Raw genomic sequence first — 8,830 nt, forward strand, 5'->3', positions numbered from 1 at the left:
CCATGGCATTCCATTGGTTATATTTCTGAATTATTCCTCTCATGTTCAATTGTCTGGTAATTCTACTGATAGGCAATAATTTTTATAACAAGAATGAGTTTCATCTGTGCATCTACGTCTCAGTTCATATTTTCTTCTCACAAAAAGCCTTTGCCTTCCTTTCTCTGAGACTTTTTTTTTTTTTGCCAGTCGTGGGCTTGAGCTCACGGCCTGAGCACTGTTCTTGGACTTTCTCAAGGCTAGAGCTCTACCACCTGAGCCTCACCACCATTTCTGGCTTTTTTCTATGTATGTGGTACCAAGGAATTGAACCTGGGTCTTCGTGCATGTTAGGCAAGCACTCTACCACTAGGCCAAACTCGCAGCTTTGCCTTCCTTTCTCTATAGGTACAATTCCCATTTCTTTTACATTTCTACTGAAGAAAATCTACGTGAAGGAAATATGATGTATTATTGTTGTAGAAGACACACTTATTTCTTCAAACTCCTTTTCAATTTCAACAAAGAACTTCAAAAACTTAGTTTATTTTTTCATCTGTTCATAGTACAGGTGCAAACAGGAAGAAGTAATGTTACCCCAAACTCTGTGAGGCAGAATTGCCTGTGCATACCATGATCCATAATAATGCATTCCTCCCTCTGCTTCCAACTGCCTGAAGCTAAGCTAGTCTTCCAACAGTAACTCGGCAGTCCAGCACTGAGCCAGGGTTCAAGTTCAAGCCAATTGTACTGACTTTTGGTTTCAATTCTTGATCTCAAACATTTTCCCTGAGTTTTGTATTTGCTTGGTCCAATCTATCCTTCAGTACTATTGAAAGGCTTCTGTGTGTGTGTGTGTGTGTGTGTGTGTGTGTGTGTGTGTGTGTGTGTTTGTGTGTGTGTGTGTATTCTTTCCGTCCTTTATATTGTACATTTGTCTCCTTCAGTGTTTTGGTTATCATTGTTAATGCTCATCCATTTCCTTCACCATTATTTTTCTTCATGACTATTTATCAATCTTAAGTTTTAGGACACTTTTCTAGCCTTTCTTAACAAATAGTTTTCCTCAGGTAACATCATTCATCTTACTTTTATTATTGAGGATTCAAATTTTTCTCCCATTGTTACAATTGACACTTAAATTGTTGTATATGTGCATACATTTTAATATTTTAAGCTAATTTTATTTATTCTTTTTGTTTATGTGGTTCAAAGGAATTGATCTAGTGCCTCATGCATAGTAGGCAAGCACTCTACCACTAAGCCACGTTCTTATCCTATTTTAACATTTTGCTAGGTTTACATTGTGAAACGAGGAAATCAAACTAATTAATTTTTTCTCATGGTATTTTTCCTCTAGCCTATAAGTTATCATCTCAAACATGACAGGACATAAATCAAAGTTTATATTTAGAGGTTGTCCACTATTTTGAATCTTTGTTTCTCATAGAGCCAATAACAGATTTATTTTTATCTCTCCTTGTTGGAGCTGTTTTCTATTGTTTTAAAAATTCTCTACAAATCTGAAGTTGTTCTTTCATTAGATGGTTCCCTTCCAACATTGTCTCTCTAGGGGTAGAAAATAGATTTCTGCCTACATATTCTTTCCGTTTCTTTTCTTTATTCTTTTCTATGCTGGTCCTAGGACTTGAAGTCAGGTCACTGCACTTTTGTGCTCAGGGCTACCATTTGAGCCATAGCTCCAGTTCTGCCTTTATTCCTTTCATGAGGTTAATTAGAGTTAAAAGCCTCTTGACATTCCTGCTCAGATTGACTTTGAAGTATCATCCACAGATCTTAGTTTCTTATCTCTGTTATTTCCAGATTAGTGAGGGGTTGTTGTATTGAGGGGTTGTTGTGATTACTTGGTTGTGATTTTACTGGCTCCAATAACTCCAGCTACTCTCCAATCTCCAGAGCTGTGGGGTGTGTTCTATTTCCTAAATGTGTAACCTGGTCTGTTTATGATGTTCGGTTTATCTTCAAGTGGAGGAAGAAACTTGCCTACCAGCCCTCCACAAATTCCTTCCAGCTAGTGTAACACACTCCATAGCTAAGGTTGGTATTCCTAATGGAAAACTTTGTCTCTCAGAACACAGCCCTTGGCAAAGTAGGCAATAGAAACAAAGGCATGAATTGTTTTTCACTTAGCTGATTTAACTTCAAGCTTCCACATCAATGGTGGGGTGGGAGTGGAGGCCTTGTTTTGTTGTGTTTCTAGTTTGGGCTCCATATCACTAAAGCAGGAACCATATCTGCACCACAGAAATGTTCACATTAATTTTATTTTCTGCAAACCCTTTCTAGAAAGATAAGTTAATTATCTTGAGTAGGAGCTACCAAAAGTAGGGACAGGGATCCCATCAACTAGTCTAGTGATTGGTTGTGATGTTTCTTAAGACTTGTTGAATAGAACAGGTTCTGTTTTAGGTCATGATACTAGATTGGTGGATAAAATCGGATCTATTCCTACTGTGGTAGAGAAGTGTATGCCACCAATCCAAGAAGGGTTCTTTTGCTCAATTTGAAAAAAAAAATTCATAGAGGCTTTTCTTGATATTATCAGTCTTTATCTCTTAATGCTATTAGTTCGGCTGGAGGATTTTGAGAAATCCTCCAAAGGAGGTTTTTCTGGGCTTGTGCTATAGCACACAGGTCATAGCAATAAGAAAGTTCCCCAAGACAGGAAGTTTGATGCCTAAAGAGGTAAAGGGGGCAGACTCCTACAGATTCTACAGTCAGATCTTGACCCACTCTTTTTGTACCAGTCCTGGGGGGCTTGGACTTGGGGCCTAGGCATTGCTCCTGAGATTTTATGCTCAAGTGTAGTGTTGTACCACTTGATCCACAGATTCCCTTCTAGTTTTATTATTTTTTTTCTTGGTCGTTCATTGGGGCTCATGGGCTGGCTTCCAAATGTGAACCTCAGATCTCGGCCTCCTGAGTAGCTTAGGATTACAAGCTTGAGCCACCACACTTCCCTGATCCATATTTTTATATTTTTTGCAGGGTTAGTCTGCTACTTTCTCACAGTCCAGGAGTACAGTCTTGGCTTGGCTGTTCATGAGATGATGGAGGCTTCCAGGGAATTAATTAGTCTCATCTGTGTGAGAGACAAAGTAAAGCAAACTAATAATCAAATAAACACAAACATCCTCAGGGTGGGTGTGGGTCAGGCCCCTCTTTTCTATGTTGAGGCATGAATTAATAAACTGCCTGCATCTTCTTGATAAAATTAATAAAATAATGAATTAAGGAAAGAAATAAAAAAATTAATAAATCCTGCACATCTAATTGAAATTAAATTTTCCAAAGAGAATAAAGAGGAGTAGATGGTGGACTGAACTGACTACAAGACTGAGTAGAAGCCAGGAGCTGGTAACTCATGCCTGTAATCCTAGCTACACACAAGGCTGAGATCTGAGGATCTCAGTTCAAAGCCAGGCATGAAAGTCCTTGAGACTCTTACCTACAGAAAGCTGGAAATGGCACTATGACTCAAGAGGTCGGGAGAAGAGCTCAGGGATAGTGCCCAGGCCCAGAGTTCAAGTCCCATGACAAACCACAACAACAAAAAGATTGAGTAGAGTCTAGATACTGAGAGAAAGCTTAGTACTTACTCAGTAAGTGATAAAATATTCTATACCACTCCGAAAGGGATTAACATATGCATTAAATTAATGCAAAAGAATATACAGAAAAAAAATTAACTCCTGTGTACTTGTTTGGAAATCAAGAAAGGAAAGCATGTACTCTATATGAGAAAGCTTATAACTTGGACTCGGCCTAGGAATAAAGTTTACCTCCGTGCCCAGTGTTTTTTATGTCATTATGTGTTCTACTTGTGCATGTTTTAACTGGAGTAGGATGTGAATGAGTGAAAGGTGAACACGCTTTGTGAAAACTTTCAGCAATCTTCTTTTTAAAATACAATTACCTGTGGGACCAGATTCAACTAGTTGCTTGTTTAGATTTCTGAGTCAAATATCAGTCCCACCATACTTAGCCTTAAAAGAAATTGCAACACAGAACTTCTTTTGTAGTACTAAATTCATCTAGCTATTTCCAGAAAAATAAATCAATTTAACAAATTTTAATAATAAACATGATGCAGAAATAATAACATTCGAATAGTGCAGGAAAATCTTAACATTACTGACTATTTAAAAAAACATGTTTTATAATATATAACAAGGATTAGAAGAAACATTTTCTAGCTTCTCTGTAGCACCAAATGAAACAGGTGTGCTCTCAACCCAGTAGAGAAATGACACACCTGGTTCTGTGTATAACCAGCTCTGCTCAAATCTCGGCAAATCTAGCTCAAAGAACAGGTAAGATTTATAAAACTATCTAATGATCAGTCCTCAAGTACTAATAACTGTGGAGGCAGGTAAAGCTGAAGATTTAATAGTCTATAGCAACACTAAGCAACAAACAATACAATGGATGCTACTTCTTATCTTAGTACTGGGGGCCTCAGTGTAAGTTCATCCCATAAATATTCAAATTGTGGACTGTTTGTAAGCCTAGAGGAGTAAATGCAGATGCTAACCCCCATCAACACTTCTGTCTTCAGTGAAATGGACTAACCAACTAAAGATAAAGAGTAGGATCCCTCCAGGCTCTGAGACAGCACATCAAAATGCCTTAATAAATACTAAGAAAGCAAAGGAGTCAGGCATTTGGTGACTTCTTCCAACACATGTGCACATTTCAACATGGAAATACCAGAAACAGGAATAAACAAGATCACATGATTTGTCAGAGACTATAATGCTATAGAAAGTGAGAAATATATTGAAATGGATTAAATGCTAGAAAAATAATATAAGAGAGTATTTCCCCAGTATATTCAATTCCAAGTAAATACAGAAAAAAACTGATTGTTTAGAAAATACAGGATATAAATGAGAATGAAAAAAAAACAGATTGTGAAAAGAACAAAAATCATATCAATACAAAGCTCAAATAAAAATAAAACTTTGTGGAAAACTCCATCCATAGACAATCACAAATCAAAGACTTAAATTGTGAGCCTGTTGATGAAACTGATGAATAAGAACCTCAGACTGGAATCAAGAGGAAAAGAACTATGAACAGATAGAACACAGTGGCTCATGCCTGTAATCATAGCTACTCAGGAGGCTGAGATCTGAGGATTGCGGTTCGAAGCCAGCTCGCACACTAAAGAACCCGAGATTCTTATCTCAAATTAGTTGCTCAGGGGTAGAACTGAAGAGCTCAGGGACAGCACCCAGGCCCAGTTCAAGCCCCACAACCCCCCCCCCCAAAAAAAAGAACTATGAACAGTATGTTTTTTTTTAAAAAAAAGCATGTTTTATAACATATAACAAGGATTAGAAGAAACATTTTCTAGCTTCTCTGAAGCTCCCAACTGAAATAGCAGTGCTATTTGGATATGATTAACAGACCAAATTTACCTATTTTTAATGTAGAAGATGGGGTCAAACTATACATTGATGTCATAGAAACCTTATATAGTGGAATAATAATAGGAAAAACTTCCCAAACCTTGGGCAAGATTTGAATATCCAAGTATGAGAAACATTTAGAATACTAAATAAATATGACCAGAAAATAACTTCCTCAAAACTAAATTATAGTTATAAATTCCCAAATACAAAACAAAGACAAGATATTGAAGGCTGGGAATCAAGTACTACATCAATTTATAAAGATAAACCCTTAAAACTACAGATTTCTCAACAGGATCTCTATAGCAGCCATGAGGGAATAAGTCTTCATCTTCATTTCTATGTTTTCTGGAAGGATGTAAAGCACAGCTACATACTTCCATACCATCCTGACACAATCTGAAATTCTATCACTTTCTAGCATTATAAAGATTTTACTTCAAGTTTTTCTTGCATGTTAAAGGATTCTAGTTCCAAGATCAGCATCTTAGTCTATTTTTCATCATTAATAGCATAATAGCATAGATGAGTTAGGTCATGGAGAACAGAGGCTTATCACAGCTCATAATTGTAAGAGCAATAGACTACATATGAACTACAGTGCACTATAATATGAATGGTGCTGAATTTCTGAGGGACCCGAGACATGACAGGGAGACAGAGAAGAAGCATATTTTCCTTCTTTGGTGTCTCTCCTTCTTATAAATGATTCCAAAATAGAACCTTCACCATAGTAATTTTTAATTCTAACTATTTCTTAAAACCTTACCTCTAAATAGAACAAAAGGATTAAATTTCTATCATTTTAATCTAACATCGGGGATTCAATTTCAACACATGATACCATGAAGGACACAAGCCAAACCACAGCTGTGCCTATACGCAAAAAAAAAAATTCAAAGCTCATATACATAAGGAAAGGAATACTTGACCAGATCAGTTTTTTTTCCACTTAACTTATTAATTTCAAATCTTCTAACCATGGTACATAATATATATATAATTATTGGTCATTTTATGTTGACTGAAACTACATTTCCAGAAAGATATTTTGTGTGATTAAATCTATGTTCTTATGTAACTTCAGATAAAAACTATTTAAATTTCATTGTAAAGAACTTATGGATTTTAAAAATTAATACATACACAGAGAAATTTATGAACGTTACACAACTAGTTTCCATATGGCATTAAACTGGAAGAAACTTAATAAAGACATCCAATTATTTCCATCAGCTTTTAACAGTACATCCTTAAATCTAAATCAGACTTTACAATAAAACTCTGTTATTCAATATACTACCATGAACATCTTCAGAAAATACATTTTCCCATTTATTGACTCAAAATAATACAGCATAAATCATAAAGCTGTTTCCTGTAATGTCTTATGTTTATTAGACATATCTTTGCTATTAAAATGCTGTGTTATTTTCAGTGATGGTTAAATTATGGAACTTTACAAGACATTTTCACAAGATTGTTTCTGTAAAATGATATTTCAAAATATGAAATGTTGCTTTTTTGGTTTTTTTAAGCCTTATAAGCAAATTTAGAACTATGTATATCTTTGTTTTACTGTTGCCAAACAACAGTTTTGTTGCTTTCAGCTATTCCAGTGGATTAAAGTCAGATCTGTTGTGAGAAAATTGCATGAAATAAAACTTCTGAACCAAGGACATGATCTAACATCATTAATAACTGGCTTACACAGTGCTATGTTTTCAATTATTGTCTAAATTAAAATCTTCTGGTGTTTATTAGCAAGAACAAAGACATATGCCTTTTTCAAAATGACTAAATGAGCATGATGTAATGAATAAAGAAACTCCAGAAGCAGAGGCAAGCAACCAGCACTGTTACAGCCATTCCAACACTGCGAAAGCCAAGTAACAATTCAAAGCTGGTCTTTACTGTTCTGTGAATTGGAAAAACAATAATAGTTATCAGCTGTTACAGGTCTAATGAGCCTGGGTGGGGTCTTCTCAAGCTGCATAAATACACTCCAGCTTGGCCTGGGGGAGTCCATGCACTGCCAAAAGGCAGGCTCCATCCAGAATCTGAACCCAATCCAGTGCTATTCAAGATGGTGCCAGGCAGGTCAAGTGAGAGGGTGCAGAGTGAGGTTCCCACAGGAAGAGGCAGGATACCTTTTAGTCTCTGCAGAACCAGAGGCAAAGAAGGAGAAAAAGGAAGGCAACAAGTGCAATAAGGCAAGAAGCAAGCATAAAGGGGATCCAAGTAGGGAAAGAGGAAGTAAAACTATCCCTCTTTGCAGATGACATGATTCTATATTTTTTGACATGATTCTGTATTTAAAGAATCCTATAGACTCTACTCCCAAGCTCCTTGAGCTGATTCAAAACTTTGGAAGGGTAGCAGGGTATAAAATTAACCCTCAAAAATCAACTGCCTTCCTCTACGCCAACAGTGAGAAGAATGAGGACAATCAGGAAAGCATCTCCTTTTGCAATAGCCTCAAAGAACATAAAGTACCTAGGAATTACCTTAACTAAGAATGTAAAGGACCTTTTTGATGAAAACTTTAAAACCCTGAAAAAGGAAATTAAAGCAGAACTGAAGAAATGGATTGGAAGAATCAATATCGTGAAAATGACAATTTTGCCAAGGGCTATCTACAAATTCAACACAATACCCATCAATATCCCAATGTCATTCATTGAAGAAATAGAACAGGCAATCCAAAATTTCACATGGAATAATAAAAGACCCTGTATAGCAAAAACACTTCTTAGCAGAAAGAACAGCGCAGGAGGAATTTCAATTCCAAACTTTAGACTCTATTACAGAGCTATAATTATCAAAACAGCTTGGTACTGGCACAAGAACAGGCCTGAAGACCAATGGAATAGAACTGAGGACTGAGATACTAAATCACAGACCTATGGCCACCTAATCTTTGACAAGGGAGCCAAAAAAATAGAATGGAAGAAAGACAGTCTCTTCAACAAGTTATGCTGGCAGAACTGGTTAAGCACCTGCAGAAAACTAAAGTTGGATCCTTCTTTGTCACGCTGCACTAGAATTAACTCCAAATGGATCAAAGACCTGGAGGTAAAAGCTGACACACTGAAAACTTTACAAGAAGGAATAGGAGACACACTAGGCCTCCTTGGAACAGGTCAAAACTTTCTTAATAAGGACCAAGAATCACAGCAAATAAGAGAAAGGCTGGATAAGTGGGACTGCATTAAACTGCAGAGCTTTTGTATGGCAAAGGACATAGCTAGTAAATTAAATAGGAAACCTACAGAGTAGGAAAAGATCTTCACCAATCAAACAACGGACAAAAGGCCTCATATCTAAAATATATCAACAGCTCAAAAAATTGAATCACTCCAAAATGAATCTCCAAAGTAACAACCACCCCATTAAAAAATGGGCCAAAGACT

Source organism: Megascapheus bottae, chromosome 23 (genome assembly GCF_031878675.1).
Source record: "Megascapheus bottae isolate mThoBot1 chromosome 23, mThoBot2.hap1, whole genome shotgun sequence".
Classification (NCBI taxonomy): Eukaryota; Metazoa; Chordata; class Mammalia; order Rodentia; family Geomyidae; genus Megascapheus; species Megascapheus bottae.